Below are 21,361 nucleotides of genomic sequence, written 5' to 3'. Positions count from 1 at the left end.
ATTTTTCTACGATTTGCAAGTGTCGGTAAATTAAGCAATAATAATCTACTCTGGTAGGAAGGTAGCTTTACGTTTTGATCCCAGTTCAAACTACGAAGGGCAAAAAGGAGAAATTTTTTTTGTACCGACTCTATACGGTCAATGTGGACTTGGTATTGTGGGCTCCAAACCGAAGAACAATATTCCAATATAGGACGGGCAAGGGAGGTAAATAATAATTTGGTTATATAAGGGTCATCAAATTCTTTTGACCAACGCTTTATAAACCCAAGAACACTCATAGCTTTATTGACTGTCGACATTATGTGGCAGTCAAATTTAAGCTTCGGGTCCAGAAGAACGCCTAAATCATTTACTGAATATATACGGTCAAGTGGCAAATTCTAAAGCGAATAACTTATAAAGGTAGGGGTGACCCTATAAAAGGTCATTACGTTGCATTTTAGGCAGTTCAAATTTAAGAGGTTATACTCACACCATACTTGATATTGATCAATGTCTGATTGTAAGCCAAAACCAGACTCTATATTATTATATGTCAAACAAAGCTTAACATCATCCGCATACATTAGTAAACGAGAATGTGTTACAATAGAGGGAAGATCGTTAATAAACAAAGTAAACAGCAAAGGGCCCAAATGACTACCCTGAGGTACTCCAGATGTCACATGGATCGTTTTTGAAACAGCGTTCTTAAATATAACCCTCTGAGTCCTCCCATTCAAATAGCTTGAAATCCAAGTTAATAGATTACATGGAAACCCAAGTAAATCTAATTTGAATAAAAGAAGAGAGTGGTTAACAGAGTCAAAGGCTTTACTGAAATCTGTATATACAACGTCAGTCTGCATTTTATTGTTAAATCCATTAATTACAATTGATGACAATTCAAGTAGGTTGGTGGTAGTCGATCTTCGCTTAACAAAACCGTGCTGACACGGTGATATTAGCGAGGAACATAAATGTTGCAAATGAGAAGTGATAATACGTTCAAAGGCTTTTGGAATAGCCGACAATTTAGAAATACCTCTATAATTCTGGGCATCCGCCTTCGCACCCTTTTTGTGAAGTGGAATAATAAAAGAATCCTTCCAGATAGTTGGAAAAACTGATGATGAAATAGACAATTGAAAAAGTTTAAGAATAGGTTTGCAGATGGTTGATGCACAAAACTTAAGCACACACCCAGGAAGTCCATCAGGACCGGGAGAATAAGTTGGCGTTGTTGATGTTAAATCTCTTAAGAGAGAACTTTCGGTAATTAAAGGGGAAAAAATACAATTTGCCCTATTTAAGGGATTACGGTAATTTGATTCTGACCATGAAGAAGAGCTATAAGTAGTTTGGAAAAAGTCAGAGAATAAATCAGCAATTGCAGAGTCAGTCGATGCCTCCATTGAGTTAAATCGAACCGATGAAGGCAAAGCTGATGACTTACGCTTTGCGTTGACAAAGTTATAAAATTGCTTCGGATCATTTGTAAATTCAAATTTACAACGATTTAAATACATGGAATAGCAATGACTGTTAAGAACATTAAAATCAGATCGAGCCACCACATATTTCGAAAAATCAGATGGCTTACCCGATTTTTTATACTTTTTATAAGTGTTTGTTTTAAGATTTTTTAGTCTTTGAAGCGCATTTGTAAACCAGGGGGGCCTGTTCGGCTTGGGAGGAAGCCTATCAGGAACGCATTCATTAAAAAAAGTGTTTAGAACGCTATAGAAAAGTTCCGTTGCACTTTCGATGTCCACACAGTTATAAAGATCTGTCCAATCGTATTGCGAAATCATTAAATTAAGTTTATTATAGTCACATTTCCGAAAACATCTCATTTTAGTTGGAGAAACTAAAGGAGAGAGGGTATCAAGGTAGGGGAGGCAAATTGTCAATTCCATAGTTGGATGGTATCGGTCTTCTGGTACCACAAGAGCGTCAATTCTAGATACTGTGACTTCAGACGGCTCTGAAACAAACACAAGATCTAATTGTCTATTTAATGAATTTCGTATAAAGCTAACCTGCTGTAACGATAATTCTAAAAGGCCATCCACAAAATCATGGGTGGATAAAGGTAAAGCGACAAGTGAGTCAGAAGGGGGGGACCAAGATATATCAGGGAGATTAAAGTCACCCAAAACAATGAAAAGGTCTCTATTGGAAAAAAAGGGTAAAATTGATTTAATAGCAGATAGATGTTGCTCATAAATTATTAGGTCAGAGCCAGGCGGAATATACGAACATGTAATAAAAATAGACAAGGTTTGCAGGGAAACTTTCACACAAACAAATTCAATGTCATTAGAGGCATAAGAGTGAATTCTCTCAGAACTTATATTAAATTTTTAAATTTAAATTATTAAATTTTTGAACATGTATATTCACAATTAGGGTATTCGAAAGGACCTTTACAATCAGGAGGGCACTTAGGCTTCCTCGCTTCATTCATGTCCTGCTTATTTTTATACCCGTTACTCGTAGAGTAAAAGGGTATACTAGATTCGTGCAAAAGTATGTAACAGCTAGAAGGAAGCGTTTCCGACCCCATAAAGTATATATATTCTTGATCAGGGTCACTAGCCGAGTCGATCTAGCCATGTCCGTCTGTCCGTCTGTCTGTCTGTCTGTCTGTCTGTCTGTCTGTCTGTCCGTCTGTCCGTCTGTATGAACGCTGAGATCTCAGAAACTACAAAAGCTAGAAGGTTGAGATTTCCCACACATATTCTTTGGCTTCCTACGCAGCGCAAGTTTATTTTAGCCGAGCTCCACGCCCCCTCTAACGCCCACAATCGCCCACTAACGATTTTAAAATGGGTCCTGCGCCCACATCTTTAAAGATTTCCGAGAAGTATAAATGCAATTTTGTTGTGTATATTTATACCTATCGAAATGTAGAAGACATTTTTCAAATCGGACCATTCATTAAAAAGTTATACGATTTATAAATTGTCAACATATATCTATCTCCCTCGCACTCCCTTTAGCTGAGTTACGATTATTAGTCGGGACACCAACCCGACACAGCGTTCGCACTCCCTTTAGCGGAGTGACGGGTATTAGATAGTCGGGACACCAACCCGACTATAGCGTTATCTCTTGTTATAAGCTATATGTGTCCCTATATGTGTTTTCTAATTCTTTTTTAATTTGTATGTTCTCTTCCCATGGTACTGGGGTTGAGTTTGAATCATACAGTTGCCTATTTAATTCTTTAATCTTGAGGTTTAGGAAATTTTTCTGTCCTCCTCTTTTTTTTTTTATTTGTTTTTCTTGATTTAGGCATTTATGTATATATATTTTTTTTTGTATTATGGATGTATATATATGTGTTACAGGTGTCCCTACCTAGGTGAAAAAAAATGAAGACCCGCAGCTAGAAACTGCCTGGTCTGTACAATATTATTAATATTATTGGTTGCATCGCAGATGCTTAAATTTATATAAAAAAAAGTAATGTTGGGCGCTCTTGTAAGCGCTGTCGGGACCGGTGCTGGCTGCACAGGCTATTTCATCTATCGTTATCTCTTTGCTCAATAGGAGCAAGTGTCGCCCACGAAGGTGAAGAAGGCGGATTGCCTTCCGCACTTGTATATTTCCAGCGTTGGTGTAGAAGGATTTGCCATTCCTTCCACACTTGTTAACTTTTCGTTGTCCGGGGCCTCTGGGCTCAGGCGGTACCGGTGCAGGTCCTCGCACAGGCCAAATTTTTTTTTTGTGTTGATTAATAATTTTTTATTGTTTCATTAAGATTTTTTTTTTTTTTGTGATCCCTTTCGGCCCTTTGGACTCAGGCGGCGCCGGTGCAGGTCCTCGCACAGGCTTATTTTTCAGAGAATATATTTTTATTTATCAGTTTTTTTTTTTTTAATTATTCATTGACATTTATTGATTGAATTTGATAATGTTTTTCTGCAGCATTTTGTTTGAATTTACATTGAATATGTGTTAAGGGGTTTCTTCGTGTTCATTCTTATTTTCCCTATCGCTTTCGTATCGATTTGTTTTGATTTGATATTAGCTGTTGCACAGACACACAATAATGTACTTAGGGTTAGTGTTTAATTTTCACTGTGTGATCTTTGCTGGTTGTCGTGTCCGTGTTCTTTGAATTTAATGGTTTTTTGTTTTGTTATACCATTGTTTTTTGTTTTATTTTATATTTTTTTTTGTATTTTTTTTTTCTTGTTTTGTTTGGATTCGTAGAATGTATCTTCATGTTTAATGTTTGGTTTTTTTTTCACTTATTTTATTTTATTTTATTTTATTTATTTTTATTTTATTTTTTATAGTTGGATATATTCACTCACGATCACATTGTCATTTTATTTTATTTATTTTGATTTTATTTTTTATAGTTGGATATATTCACTCACGATCACATTGTCACGGTCGCCATGTTTAATATGTCTTCAATTTTTGTTGAATTAGGGAGCGACTCAGTGGTACGCTCCCCAAGCTTTATTATTTTCAATCTGAATTCTTAATTCTATTACATGTTTGCATAAAGCTAAGATCGGCCGGCTATGTCGGCAGAGACGCCGGCAGAGCTGCGGTCGACGCTTATGTATAATTGTGCTTATATATGAGAGAGAGAGAGATACTATGTTCACTTGGCTGTCGGAGCGGTCGCACATATCAAATATGCTGACACTGCAGTTCCCACGCATTCGAGGGCGGTCATATAACCGGGCACTCGGGAACTGCTAGGATTATAAATGTATTTGTGTTTTGTTATTGTGGCCAAATGCAAAATGCCAAATAAGGTGTCTGTACTTAAATTGATATGTAACACTGAGTACAGTGTGCATTCGATATGTGAACATTAGGTCGGTCCAAAAAATGAAATTCTTTTCTCACCCCTTAACATGGTATATTAAAGTATGCAAAAAATGTATGTGAAAACAAAACAATTTTTTTCGATATTTAGACCTTGTGAAACGTCTTCAAAGTTTTCTTTAAAATTACTCATACGACATGTATACCAGTTCGAATTTGGTCGAAAAAAATCGCTCTCCCATTTCTTGTCTTGTCAAATTATGAATTTCGTTGAAATAATTCGTAAAAAAAAGGAGAGCAAAACATCAACTGAATTGTTGATATCTATGCCACCTTGATCAGAAAAACTTTTTGATCGAAGGCAACAGTGCGTATGGGTGATAAACTTTGAAACCAATTCGCAGACCCTAAAACACGATTTTTTTAAAAATTGTCTTTTGGTATACCTTGAATACCACAATGCGCACCGTATAAGCGGGTGAGAGTATGACCTTAAAATTTTCCATACAAATGTGGACCGCCCTAGTGAACATACTACAATATGTACAAATGAGAGCATTAATGAGTGCAAAGTTTGCTTTTCGAAAGCAGGGCATGCGTTTAGGTGACTTTTCAAATATTTCTTTTAAAAAATAAGTAGGGGAGAGTGGGGGAATTTCGTCACAGGGGCAATTTCGTCACCTGCAATATCTCGGAAACCATAAGTCGTAAAAATATATAATTTTTTTGTTTTAGTCCTTCAAGACGGCCAGACACAACCAATGCATTTGTTTTGCACAGAAGGCCAAGATAATTAAGCTATAATATTAAATGTGTTTTAACAGTTCAAAAGCTACATTTAGTTCTCGACGAAATTTTTTCTGTATGCCACAATTCAAAAGGAATAAGATACACGATTTTTTATATAATACACAGTGCTATAATGTGCATTTCTGCGTCAGTGATTTTTAACTTCGCGCCTAATTTCGCAAGAAAAATAATTATTTCTAAAAAAGTACGGTCTGGGGAAATTTCGCCACCCTACGCTAAGGGTAAATTCGCACCTATTTTAAATACATATTTTTATATTTGACGAGCTGGCTAACGAACAGACTACCAGCAGCAGCAACAAATATAGGACGTCAACAAAAATGGTACGCTTGATCAGTGTAGCATATTTTCAGGCGTTAAACTCCCTACATTTTTCAGGTGACGAAATTTCCCCAGTTGTGTGGTGATTTTACCCCCCTGTGTGGTGAGATTGCCCCAGTATATTGGTTTTACATTTTATTTTTTTATAAATCACCAAGCTAATTAAAAAAAATAGGGGAATGTCACATTTTAAAGCTTGGTGCTAACCGCATTCAACAATAAAAATATAAATATGATAACGTGTCTCAAGATGGACAAAAAATAGCTTTGAAAAAATGCTGACGAAATTCCCCCACTCTCCCCTAAATAATACTTCGTTGAAGGTAGCAGTATATTCGATGTTTCGAAGATGGATCATGTGTAACGAACACACTCGATGAGCGTTGTCCACCCTAACACCTCTGTCTACGTTTTGACCGGCCTACTCAGTTAGCTGGGTGTGGGCTTGTGTTAAGAAAGAACAAGAGTGTCACAGAACTTACAGTAGTAGACAGAGAAACGATAACGATATAAACTTTTACCCAAAGGTTAAGATTCGGACGAGAGAGTGTACCTATCGAAGATGGAGGCCCAGATGGTAATGGCCTCCTTTTATACCAACCCTACATGTGAAGTCACATCAGACTCCACCCTTAACAACCGCTGCACTACATTCTCTTAGGGGCCCTCGAAAGATAACAGCTTAATTTATCTTAAACTTCATCTTTAATTCAGCAAATACGATAATATGGTCCATTCTTAATACTAATAATGCTAACACTAAGTCCTTAAGACTAAACGTTATTTACGTTGAGCGACTCTTTATACGGTCGTGATAATATGTACGATTGTCAAAAAGGAAAAGGAAAGGAAGTATTTACTTTACGTTAAATTGTGGTCGCTTACATTATGTTATCGATATTCGATATTCTTATTCAATCCGAGGCCCTGAGGCTGGTTACTTTACGTTAATCAAATGCAAACGATTCTTATTGAATTCTCCAATATATGGTATATATTATATGATAGTAGTTAGGTAAATATATATATCAAGTGTGTGGGCTTAGACAAGAAAGAATATATAGTTAAAGGAAGTTAAATGTTTTGACGGCAATGCCGTACTTACGAACTCTCCAACGAAGTCAGCAAGCCTGATGACGATCGATGTGTGCTGTATAACTTTTAAGTGTTTATGTAATGGCTATATAAGTTAACTGTGGTCAACCCGATCAAGATCGTTGACCGCAGTTACTTCGAAAATAAGCTCCGGCCGAAATTGCTGACCTAGCAATGGGCCGGAAGCTCGTGCACAGCGGCAGACACTGCATATTTGCGTGGCCGCTGTGAGCTTTTGTTAGCTCTAAGTTTTGTCTTTAAGAACAGTACTGTTTCATGCCTTAAATAAAGAGCACGCTGCTCGTTGACTTTACTCCGGCATCGCCGTCAAACTTATTTACATTCGTCCACTGAGCTTAAGGCCAGGGGCATAGGGGGACAGTCATCCCCTCACCATAATCTTCAGTTGACTCATCGGTGGCCATAGTTGCCCAGCAGCCAACCCCCAACCACTCGGAAGAGAGTTACGCAGCGGCTGCCCCCATCCAGTACGTCAGCGATTATAGTTGCCAGCAGCCAACCCCCAACCACTCGGAAGAGAGTTACGCAGCGGCTGCCCCCATCCAGTACGTCAGCGATTATAGTTGCCAGCAGCCAGCTCCCAACCACCTGAACGACAGCCACGCAGTGGTTACTCTTCGTCCAGCACATCAGCGATCATAGTTGTCTAGCAGACAGCTATAACCCTTACTTACAACCAGCACCCCGCCGGTGCCCCGTCTACCACTGGCCCGTCCAGGAGCGGCACCGCCGCTTGGCCAGTCACCGAAGAGATTAATTGGCGCCCAACGACCAGGAGATTTACATTAGTGGGAGCTAACATAAAATGTAAGTGGGCCCTTCGGCCAAAACTATTTTTAAAGTCTTCCAAAAAAATTGTAAATTCGGACCTTTAAAATTAAAATTTTGTGACCCATATAAAAGATATTAATTGGCACAGGCATTCAGTTTTGAAATACGATCCCCGAGCTTTTTGTCTTCGTCTTTGCTTACGCGCGCGAATTTCTGTGCACAGCTGCACATGAGTAATCCGTTTCTGGAGTATAGGAACAATAGACAAGACTCTAGCGACTCAGAGTCTGAGAGTGCAGGGCGGATCCACAATTCAACTCCGATACTCAGACCCCCAGCCCCCCCTACAGAAATGGACCCCGATCAGCTCCGAAATGTTATACAGGCTGTCGTTGCAAATGCCCTTGCAGAACAGACCGCTCAAAGCCAAGCAAGGGAGCAAGCGCTTATGCAACAAATTGAGGAATTGGCCAGGCGAGTAACGGCAATCAACGTTCCGCCAGCTTCAGCCCAGACCCCCCAGATAGTAACATATAAAGCCATAGAGATAGTAGACACTGTTCAATGTAATGAACCTCTAGATGCTGTAAAATGCTTGCCCGAATTTTCGGGAGCACAGGAGGCATATGTCTCCTGGCGGCAGGCGGCCGTAGCGGCCTATCACATTTTAAGGCGATTCGATGGCAGCTCTCGCCATTACCAAGCTGTAATAATCATTAGAAGCAAGGTTAGGGGACCCGCCGACGCGGTATTATCGTCGTTCGGGACAGTACTCAACTTCGATGCGATTATAAGTCGTCTCGATTTTACCTATAGCGATAAGCGCCCAATGCATGTCATAGAACAGGAAATGGGCACCCTAAGGCAGGGAAATCTCTCACTGTTACAGTATTATGATGAGGTTGAAAAGAAACTGACCCTTCTCACAAACAAGGCCACCATGTCGCACGACGCTTCGGCGGCCGAAGTCCTGTGCGTAAAATTCCGGGATGATGCACTTCGAGTGTTCATCTCGGGATTAAAACGCAGCCACACAGATGTCCTCTTCTCGGCGAAGCCCAAGGACATGCCAACAGCACTTGCTTTGGCTCAGGAGGTGGAGGCAAATCACGAGAGATATTCTTTCGCGGCCTCTTTTGCAAGGAGCCAGGAGGAAAAGGATAAAAAACAATATCCAAAGGCGCAAGAGCGTCAACAAACCCCTCCTCAAAATAATACCCAATCAGGTGCTGCCAAAAATCCCTATTTCACGAAGCAGCACAAAGCTCAAGTTCACCCTGCCCCACGCAGTGGCTCGTCTCGTGAAAATACTGCCGAACCCATGGAAATTGACCCTTCGTTTTCCAAAATACTCAAGCCTTCTCAGGCACCGGCTTACCAAAACAGAAAGCCGGCCGCATCCGATCGACCGGGCCCGCAAAAAAGGCAGAGGGTCAACCACGTCACGCAGAGCGCGGGCGAAACTGACGAAGAATACACCACCGCAGCCTCCAGTGCAGCGGCCAAAATTGATGATGACGCCATCTTAGAGTACGACTCAGATGCAATAAATTTTTTAGGGGAAGATCCCTGCTACCCGTCATCAGACGAAGAGTAGCGGGGACCTATATGAGATTCCTAATCGACACGGGCGCGTCAAAAAATTTCATCCGACCCCACAAAGGATTGAAAGGCGTTCGCCCAGTAGACTCCCCATTCACCATTCATTCAATCCATGGGGGTACAACTATCACAAATAAATGTTTTGTCTCGATATTTTACATTAAGGCTACCTTTTTCATACTACCAGACTTAAATACATTCGATGGAATAATCTGCCTTGACCTGTTAAAACAGGCAGGGGCATCACTCTGTTTAGCTTCCGGCCACCTGAAATGGGGCACCGAGGTAGAGCAGATTGATTTCCATACGTGCGCTGATGTAAACTTCACTAACGTGAATTGCTCAGATGCACCGCCATTGGCAAGAAACGCGTTTTTAGAAATGCTAAAGACCAGGAAAAGGGCCTTTGCGGACCCCAATGAGGCTTTACCTTACAACACGTCGGTGGTAGCTACCATCAGAACGGTTAGTGAGGAGCCCATATACGCGAAATTATACCCATACCCCATGGGAGCAGCGGATTTCGTCAACAAAGAGATTGAGGATCTGCTCAGAAACGGGATAATTCAAAAGTCGGTATCCCCTTACAACAATCCGATATGGGTGGTGGATAAAAAAGGGACCGATGAGCTCGGAAATCGGAAAATGCGACTAGTTATTGACTTCCGCAAATTAAACGAAAGAACCGTGTCCGACAAGTATCCCATGCCAAACATAAACATGATATTAGGCAACCTGGGTAATGCTAAATATTTCTCAACGCTGGACCTCAAGTCCGGTTATCATCAAATAATACTCGCAGAACGCGATAGAGAAAAAACTTCCTTCTCAGTGAATGGCGGAAAATATGAGTTCCGCAGACTGCCGTTCGGCCTCAAGAATGCAGGCAGCATTTTTCAGAGGACCATTGACGACATCCTACGGGAACAAATCGGCAAGTTCTGCTATGTTTACGTTGACGACGTAATCATCTTTTCGGAAGATGAAAACTCTCACGTCAAGCCCGTAGATTGGGTTCTGAAGAGCCTGTACGATGCGAACATGAGAGTATCGGCAGAAAAATCCAGCTTTTTTAAGAAAAGCGTGAACTTCCTTGGGTTTATAGTCACTTGTAACGGTGCTACAACAGACCCAGAGAAGGTAAAAGCCATAAAAGAATTTCCGGAACCTAAAAGTGTTTTTGAGGTACGGTCATTTCTAGGCCTAGCCAGCTACTATAGATGTTTCATTAAGGACTTCGCAGCAATAGCAAGACCTATATCGGACATCCTGAAAGGGGAAAACGGAACAGTTAGTAGACACAGGTCACGAAACATTCCGGTTCAGTTCTCTGAGGCGCAACAACAAGCGTTCCAGAAACTACGAAACATTCTGGCATCCGACGACGTGATGCTAAGATACCCCGACTACAAAAAGGCATTTGATCTAACGACAGATGCCTCGGCCTATGGTATTGGCGCAGTATTGTCCCAGGGAGGACGCCCAATAACAATGATCTCAAGGACGTTGAAAGACAGGGAGGTTAATTACGCCACAAACGAGAGGGAGCTTCTAGCCATAGTTTGGGCACTGGCCAAGCTGCGGCACTATTTGTATGCAGTAAAAGATATAAACATATACACTGATCATCAGCCATTGACATTCGCAGTATCGGAATCCAATCCGAACGCGAAAATCAAACGATGGAAAGCTCGCATCGACGAGTCCGGCGCTAAAAATAAGCCCGGCAAAGAGAATCTCGTCGCGGATGCCCTCTCCAGACAGCAACTTAACGTTGTGGAGGCGGAAGAAGCTCATTCGTGTGCGGCTACTATCCACAGTGAAGTGTCGCTCACACACACCATCGAAGCAACAGAGAAGCCACTAAATTGCTTTCAGAACCAGATAACTCTGGAGGAAGCACGCTTCCCGTCTAAACGCACCTTCGTGCTCTTTGGAAACAAAAGACGGCACAACATTAACTTTACAGGCACGGAGTCGCTGCTAGAAGAGCTCGCGGACACCATAGTCCCCAGGGGCGTAAATGCCATTCATTGTGATCTGCATACGCTAGCAATGGTACAGGATAAATTGGTCCGGCAATTCCCATCCACCAAATTCTGGTATTGCAAAAACCGAGTGACAGACATTTTTGCAGTCGAGGAGCGACGGGAAATCATTACTGCCGAGCACAATAGGGCACACAGATCGGCACAGGAGAATGTCAAACAGGTACTCTCCGAATATTATTTTCCTAAAATGACTAAATTGGCCAACGAAGTTGTCCAAAATTGCAAGACCTGCGCAAGGGCCAAGTATGATAGGCACCCCAAAAAACAGGAAATCGGCGAATCACCGATTCCATCCCACGCAGGGGAAATATTACACATTGATATTTTCTCAACAGATAGGAAATACTTCCTGACGTGCATTGACAAATTTTCAAAGTTCGCAGTCGTGCAACCCATTCCCTCTAGAACAATTGAGGACCTAAAACCAGCGGTGCTACAGCTAATGAACTATTTTCCAAAGCCCAAAACGATCTATTGCGACAATGAGCCTTCACTAAATTCGCATACGATCTCGGCCATGCTGACTAACCACTTCGGGGTTGGCATCGCAAACGCACCACCCTTACACAGTGTATCTAACGGACAGGTTGAACGCTTTCACAGCACCCTGATAGAACTCGCTAGATGCATTAAAATTGACAAAGGTATAGCTGATACCATAGAGTTGATTTTATTAGCCACCGCCAAATACAACAAATCAATTCACTCGGTCATTAACAAAAGACCAGCTGATGTTGTACAGACGAACTCGGAAGATTTACAGATGGAAATCCAAGAAAAAATAAAAAGCGCCCAGGACGCGGTAAGAATACGGGAAAACACATCCCGGCAGAATAGGGTCTTCGAGGTTGGGGAAAAGGTATTGGTAAAATCCAACAGAAGGCTAGGAAATAAACTCACACCCCTGTGTGAGGAGAAAGCCGTAGAAGCGGACCTGGGGACCACGGTCCTCATTAAGGGGAGGGTGGTCCACAAGGACAATCTCAAGTAATATCACCAACGATGTCCTCCATGTTTTTTTTTATTTTTTACACTTTCAAGCCACTTGGCGCATATTTTTTCTAACTTTAAGATTCAAGCCACTTGGCGCATATTTTTTCTAACTTTAAGATTCAAGCCACTTGGCGCATATTTTGCCTAACTTTAAGTTCATTTTTTCGGTGGTGGGAAAACCCTCTATAAGCATAGAAATAGCTAAAAGTTTAATTTCACAGGTTCGGACCCATACTTTGCATATTCCTGTCCTTGACGTCGGCCCACATTACCGATTACTCGCAGGCCAAGTACATTCCCATCGTGGATGGTGAAATCCTAGTATGGGAGGAGTTCGCTTACGTCACACATACAGCGAACCTCTCAGAATATGGGCGTGTAATAGAGGAGACAAACAGCATGATTGATATGTTTCCACTATCCCACATGCAGAAGCTTCTAAGCGTGGATACCGCTCATCTCCAAGACTTGTTAGAGTCGTTGGGCGTTCATCACAGAGTAGCTAGGAGTTTGGATTTCTTGGGATCAATGCTAAAGGTCGTGGCAGGGACACCGGATGCCGGTGACTTAGAGAAAATCAGATTTACCGAAATGAAGTTAGTCGAGTCAAGCAATAGACAAATTCAAATTAACACTAAAATCCAAAACCAAATTAATCAGTTAACCTCTACCGTCAATTCAATTTTGAAATCAGCCAAAAACTCACAAGTAGACACCGGACATTTATACGAGACACTGCTTGCTAGAAACCGAATGCTGATGACGGAGCTACAAAATTTAATGCTTGCCGTAACCCTTGCTAAAATTAATATTGTTAGTCCGAACATTTTAGATCATGAAGACTTAAAAACAGTTTGGCTTGAGGAACCCACCAACACACCTATAGGAGATATTTTGTCCGTCTCGTCTGTAAAAATTCTGCAGTCCACTAACATTTTACATTTTATCATAAAATTTCCGAAAATTAAACTAGCCTGCAAAAAGATTACAGTTTTTCCAGTCGCCCATGGTGATACAATGTTGCAGATAATAGACAACGTCATTGCCGAATGCAGCGGAGAAATTTACGCCATCAAAAACTGCTCCGTATCACCGGGGGCCACGTTCTGCCGCCTGGCTTCAGAGAGTTCATGCGCCAAGGAATTGCATGCCGGTGGGGTAGCACACTGCCGAGTCCAAGAGAGTGATCTGCACCCGATAACCTATGTGGACGAGGGAATTATAATCATCAATGACGGATCGGCCAAAGTTCGAGTTGACAACGGCACAGAGACCTGGACTCATGGCACACACCTCATAACCTTTGACAAACAAGCCACGATAAATGACACACTCTTCATCAACCACGATAACACCCGGAAGAGAGCTCCAGGGACAGCAAGTCTCCCCTTGTTGAACATCACCGCTAGCAGAGATGTCCTCAGCCTCCCGTATCTTCACCGCCTAAGTGAACGAAACTTGGAGTTCATCAAGGAGTTTAGAGAAGAGATCGACAACAACCAGACAAGTCTCGCAGCAATTATTGCAGGAGCAATATGCTGCGCACTCATCTGCATCGGGCTCACTTTTAAGCGACTTATTAGGGCGAGAAAATCCGCAGACCAAATTAGACAGGTTATCGCTGAATTACAAACGGCCGAGGGCGGCCTTAACTTAGAAGGGGGAGCAGTTAACTGTGGTCAACCCGATCAAGATCGTTGACCGCAGTTACTTCGAAAATAAGCTCCGGCCGAAATTGCTGACCTAGCAATGGGCCGGAAGCTCGTGCACAGCGGCAGATACTGCATATTTGCGTGGCCGCTGTGAGCTTTTGTTAGCTCTAAGTTTTGTCTTTAAGAATAGTACTGTTTCATGCCTTAAATAAAGAGCACGCTGCTCGTTGACTTTACTCCGGCATCGCCGTCAAACTTAGTTACATTCGTCCACTGAGCTTAAGGCCAGGGGCATTGGGGGACAGTCATCCCCTCACCATAATCTTCAGTTGACTCATCGGTGGCCATAGTTGCCCAGCAGCCAACCCCCAACCACTCGGAAGAGAGTTACGCAGCGGCTGTCCCCATCCAGTACGTCAGCGATTATAGTTGCCAGCAGCCAACCCCCAACCACTCGGAAGAGAGTTACGCAGCGGCTGCCCCCATCCAGTACGTCAGCGATTATAGTTGCCAGCAGCCAACCCCCAACCACTCGGAAGAGAGTTACGCAGCGGCTGCCCCCATCCAGTACGTCAGCGATTATAGTTGCCAGCAGCCAGCTCCCAACCACCTGAACGACAGCCACGCAGTGGTTACTCTTCGTCCAGCACATCAGCGATCATAGTTGTCTAGCAGACAGCTATAACCCTTACTTACAACCAGCACCCCGCCGGTGCCCCGTCTACCACTGGCCCGTCCAGGAGCGGCACCGCCGCTTGGCCAGTCACCGAAGAGATTAATTGGCGCCCAACGACCAGGAGATTTACATTAGTGGGAGCTAACATAAAATGTAAGTGGGCCCTTCGGCCAAAACTATTTTTAAAGTCTTCCAAAAAAATTGTAAATTCGGACCTTTAAAATTAAAATTTTGTGACCCATATAAAAGATATTAATTGGCACAGGCATTCAGTTTTGAAATACGATCCCCGAGCTTTTTGTCTTCGTCTTTGCTTACGCGCGCGAATTTCTGTGCACAGCTGCACATGAGTAATCCGTTTCTGGAGTATAGGAACAATAGACAAGACTCTAGCGACTCAGAGTCTGAGAGTGCAGGGCGGATCCACAATTCAACTCCGATACTCAGACCCCCAGCCCCCCCTACAGAAATGGACCCCGATCAGCTCCGAAATGTTATACAGGCTGTCGTTGCAAATGCCCTTGCAGAACAGACCGCTCAAAGCCAAGCAAGGCAATCAACGTTCCGCCAGCTTCAGCCCAGACCCCCCAGATAGTAACATATAAAGCCATAGAGATAGTAGACACTGTTCAATGTAATGAACCTCTAGATGCTGTAAAATGCTTGCCCGAATTTTCGGGAGCACAGGAGGCATATGTCTCCTGGCGGCAGGCGGCCGTAGCGGCCTATCACATTTTAAGGCGATTCGATGGCAGCTCTCGCCATTACCAAGCTGTAATAATCATTAGAAGCAAGGTTAGGGGACCCGCCGACGCGGTATTATCGTCGTTCGGGACAGTACTCAACTTCGATGCGATTATAAGTCGTCTCGATTTTACCTATAGCGATAAGCGCCCAATGCATGTCATAGAACAGGAAATGGGCACCCTAAGGCAGGGAAATCTCTCACTGTTACAGTATTATGATGAGGTTGAAAAGAAACTGACCCTTCTCACAAACAAGGCCACCATGTCGCACGACGCTTCGGCGGCCGAAGTCCTGTGCGTAAAATTCCGGGATGATGCACTTCGAGTGTTCATCTCGGGATTAAAACGCAGCCACACAGATGTCCTCTTCTCGGCGAAGCCCAAGGACATGCCAACAGCACTTGCTTTGGCTCAGGAGGTGGAGGCAAATCACGAGAGATATTCTTTCGCGGCCTCTTTTGAAAGGAGCCAGGAGGAAAAGGATAAAAAACAATATCCAAAGGCGCAAGAGCGTCAACAAACCCCTCCTCAAAATAATACCCAATCAGGTGCTGCCAAAAATCCCTATTTCACGAAGCAGCACAAAGCTCAAGTTCACCCTGCCCCACGCAGTGACTCGTCTCGTGAAAATACTGCCGAACCCATGGAAATTGACCCTTCGTTTTCCAAAATACTCAAGCCTTCTCAGGCACCGGCTTACCAAAACAGAAAGCCGGCCGCATCCGATCGACCGGGCCCGCAAAAAAGGCAGAGGGTCAACCACGTCACGCAGAGCGCGGGCGAAACTGACGAAGAATACACCACCGCAGCCTCCAGTGCAGCGGCCAAAATTGATGATGACGCCATCTTAGAGTACGACTCAGATGCAATAAATTTTTTAGGGGAAGATCCCTGCTACCCGTCATCAGACGAAGAGTAGCGGGGACCTATATGAGATTCCTAATCGACACGGGCGCGTCAAAAAATTTCATCCGACCCCACAAAGGATTGAAAGGCGTTCGCCCAGTAGACTCCCCATTCACCATTCATTCAATCCATGGGGGTACAACTATCACAAATAAATGTTTTGTCTCGATATTTTACATTAAGGCTACCTTTTTCATACTACCAGACTTAAATACATTCGATGGAATAATCTGCCTTGACCTGTTAAAACAGGCAGGGGCATCACTCTGTTTAGCTTCCGGCCACCTGAAATGGGGCACCGAGGTAGAGCAGATTGATTTCCATACGTGCGCTGATGTAAACTTCACTAACGTGAATTGCTCAGATGCACCGCCATTGGCAAGAAACGCGTTTTTAGAAATGCTAAAGACCAGGAAAAGGGCCTTTGCGGACCCCAATGAGGCTTTACCTTACAACACGTCGGTGGTAGCTACCATCAGAACGGTTAGTGAGGAGCCCATATACGCGAAATTATACCCATACCCCATGGGAGCAGCGGATTTCGTCAACAAAGAGATTGAGGATCTGCTCAGAAACGGGATAATTCAAAAGTCGGTATCCCCTTACAACAATCCGATATGGGTGGTGGATAAAAAAGGGACCGATGAGCTCGGAAATCGGAAAATGCGACTAGTTATTGACTTCCGCAAATTAAACGAAAGAACCGTGTCCGACAAGTATCCCATGCCAAACATAAACATGATATTAGGCAACCTGGGTAATGCTAAATATTTCTCAACGCTGGACCTCAAGTCCGGTTATCATCAAATAATACTCGCAGAACGCGATAGAGAAAAAACTTCCTTCTCAGTGAATGGCGGAAAATATGAGTTCCGCAGACTGCCGTTCGGCCTCAAGAATGCAGGCAGCATTTTTCAGAGGACCATTGACGACATCCTACGGGAACAAATCGGCAAGTTCTGCTATGTTTACGTTGACGACGTAATCATCTTTTCGGAAGATGAAAACTCTCACGTCAAGCCCGTAGATTGGGTTCTGAAGAGCCTGTACGATGCGAACATGAGAGTATCGGCAGAAAAATCCAGCTTTTTTAAGAAAAGCGTGAACTTCCTTGGGTTTATAGTCACTTGTAACGGTGCTACAACAGACCCAGAGAAGGTAAAAGCCATAAAAGAATTTCCGGAACCTAAAAGTGTTTTTGAGGTACGGTCATTTCTAGGCCTAGCCAGCTACTATAGATGTTTCATTAAGGACTTCGCAGCAATAGCAAGACCTATATCGGACATCCTGAAAGGGGAAAACGGAACAGTTAGTAGACACAGGTCACGAAACATTCCGGTTCAGTTCTCTGAGGCGCAACAACAAGCGTTCCAGAAACTACGAAACATTCTGGCATCCGACGACGTGATGCTAAGATACCCCGACTACAAAAAGGCATTTGATCTAACGACAGATGCCTCGGCCTATGGTATTGGCGCAGTATTGTCCCAGGGAGGACGCCCAATAACAATGATCTCAAGGACGTTGAAAGACAGGGAGGTTAATTACGCCACAAACGAGAGGGAGCTTCTAGCCATAGTTTGGGCACTGGCCAAGCTGCGGCACTATTTGTATGCAGTAAAAGATATAAACATATACACTGATCATCAGCCATTGACATTCGCAGTATCGGAATCCAATCCGAACGCGAAAATCAAACGATGGAAAGCTCGCATCGACGAGTCCGGCGCTAAAATGTTTTATAAGCCCGGCAAAGAGAATCTCGTCGCGGATGCCCTCTCCAGACAGCAACTTAACGTTGTGGAGGCGGAAGAAGCTCATTCGTGTGCGGCTACTATCCACAGTGAAGTGTCGCTCACACACACCATCGAAGCAACAGAGAAGCCACTAAATTGCTTTCAGAACCAGATAACTCTGGAGGAAGCACGCTTCCCGTCTAAACGCACCTTCGTGCTCTTTGGAAACAAAAGACGGCACAACATTAACTTTACAGGCACGGAGTCGCTGCTAGAAGAGCTCGCGGACACCATAGTCCCCAGGGGCGTAAATGCCATTCATTGTGATCTGCATACGCTAGCAATGGTACAGGATAAATTGGTCCGGCAATTCCCATCCACCAAATTCTGGTATTGCAAAAACCGAGTGACAGACATTTTTGCAGTCGAGGAGCGACGGGAAATCATTACTGCCGAGCATAATAGGGCACACAGATCGGCACAGGAGAATGTCAAACAGGTACTCTCCGAATATTATTTTCCTAAAATGACTAAATTGGCCAACGAAGTTGTCCAAAATTGCAAGACCTGCGCAAGGGCCAAGTATGATAGGCACCCCAAAAAACAGGAAATCGGCGAATCACCGATTCCATCCCACGCAGGGGAAATATTACACATTGATATTTTCTCAACAGATAGGAAATACTTCCTGACGTGCATTGACAAATTTTCAAAGTTCGCAGTCGTGCAACCCATTCCCTCTAGAACAATTGAGGACCTAAAACCAGCGGTGCTACAGCTAATGAACTATTTTCCAAAGCCCAAAACGATCTATTGCGACAATGAGCCTTCACTAAATTCGCATACGATCTCGGCCATGCTGACTAACCACTTCGGGGTTGGCATCGCAAACGCACCACCCTTACACAGTGTATCTAACGGACAGGTTGAACGCTTTCACAGCACCCTGATAGAACTCGCTAGATGCATTAAAATTGACAAAGGTATAGCTGATACCATAGAGTTGATTTTATTAGCCACCGCCAAATACAACAAATCAATTCACTCGGTCATTAACAAAAGACCAGCTGATGTTGTACAGACGAACTCGGAAGATTTACAGATGGAAATCCAAGAAAAAATAAAAAGCGCCCAGGACGCGGTAAGAATACGGGAAAACACATCCCGGCAGAATAGGGTCTTCGAGGTTGGGGAAAAGGTATTGGTAAAATCCAACAGAAGGCTAGGAAATAAACTCACACCCCTGTGTGAGAAGAAAGCCGTAGAAGCGGACCTGGGGACCACGGTCCTCATTAAGGGGAGGGTGGTCCACAAGGACAATCTCAAATAATATCACCAACGATGTCCTCCATGTTTTTTTTTATTTTTTACACTTTCAAGCCACTTGGCGCATATTTTTTCTAACTTTAAGATTCAAGCCACTTGGCGCATATTTTTTCTAACTTTAAGATTCAAGCCACTTGGCGCATATTTTGCCTAACTTTAAGTTCATTTTTTCGGTGGTGGGAAAACCCTCTAAAAGCATAGAAATAGCTAAAAGTTTAATTTCACAGGTTCGGACCCATACTTTGCATATTCCTGTCCTTGACGTCGGCCCACATTACCGATTACTCGCAGGCCAAGTACATTCCCATCGTGGATGGTGAAATCCTAGTATGGGAGGAGTTCGCTTACGTCACACATACAGCGAACCTCTCAGAATATGGGCGTGTAATAGAGGAGACAAACAGCATGATTGATATGTTTCCACTATCCCACATGCAGAAGCTTCTAAGCGTGGATACCGCTCATCTCCAAGACTTGTTAGAGTCGTTGGGCGTTCATCACAGAGTAGCTAGGAGTTTGGATTTCTTGGGATCAATGCTAAAGGTCGTGGCAGGGACACCGGATGCCGGTGACTTAGAGAAAATCAGATTTACCGAAATGAAGTTAGTCGAGTCAAGCAATAGACAAATTCAAATTAACACTAAAATCCAAAACCAAATTAATCAGTTAACCTCTACCGTCAATTCAATTTTGAAATCAGCCAAAAACTCACAAGTAGACACCGGACATTTATACGAGACACTGCTTGCTAGAAACCGAATGCTGATGACGGAGCTACAAAATTTAATGCTTGCCGTAACCCTTGCTAAAATTAATATTGTTAGTCCGAACATTTTAGATCATGAAGACTTAAAAACAGTTTGGCTTGAGGAACCCACCAACACACCTATAGGAGATATTTTGTCCGTCTCGTCTGTAAAAATTCTGCAGTCCACTAACATTTTACATTTTATCATAAAATTTCCGAAAATTAAACTAGCCTGCAAAAAGATTACAGTTTTTCCAGTCGCCCATGGTGAGACAATGTTGCAGATAATAGACAACGTCATTGCCGAATGCAGCGGAGAAATTTACGCCATCAAAAACTGCTCCGTATCACCGGGGGCCACGTTCTGCCGCCTGGCTTCAGAGAGTTCATGCGCCAAGGAATTGCATGCCGGTGGGGTAGCACACTGCCGAGTCCAAGAGAGTGATCTGCACCCGATAACCTATGTGGACGAGGGAATTATAATCATCAATGACGGATCGGCCAAAGTTCGAGTTGACAACGGCACAGAGACCTGGACTCATGGCACACACCTCATAACCTTTGACAAACAAGCCACGATAAATGACACACTCTTCATCAACCACGATAACACCCGGAAGAGAGCTCCAGGGACAGCAAGTCTCCCCTTGTTGAACATCACCGCTAGCAGAGATGTCCTCAGCCTCCCGTATCTTCACCGCCTAAGTGAACGAAACTTGGAGTTCATCAAGGAGTTTAGAGAAGAGATCGACAACAACCAGACAAGTCTCGCAGCAATTATTGCAGGAGCAATATGCTGCGCACTCATCTGCATCGGGCTCACTTTTAAGCGACTTATTAGGGCGAGAAAATCCGCAGACCAAATTAGACAGGTTATCGCTGAATTACAAACGGCCGAGGGCGGCCTTAACTTAGAAGGGGGAGCAGTTAACTGTGGTCAACCCGATCAAGATCGTTGACCGCAGTTACTTCGAAAATAAGCTCCGGCCGAAATTGCTGACCTAGCAATGGGCCGGAAGCTCGTGCACAGCGGCAGATACTGCATATTTGCGTGGCCGCTGTGAGCTTTTGTTAGCTCTAAGTTTTGTCTTTAAGAATAGTACTGTTTCATGCCTTAAATAAAGAGCA

Source organism: Drosophila takahashii, chromosome 3R, assembly GCF_030179915.1.
Source record: "Drosophila takahashii strain IR98-3 E-12201 chromosome 3R, DtakHiC1v2, whole genome shotgun sequence".
NCBI lineage: Eukaryota > Metazoa > Arthropoda > Insecta > Diptera > Drosophilidae > Drosophila > Drosophila takahashii.
This window is presented reverse-complemented; position numbering follows the sequence as displayed.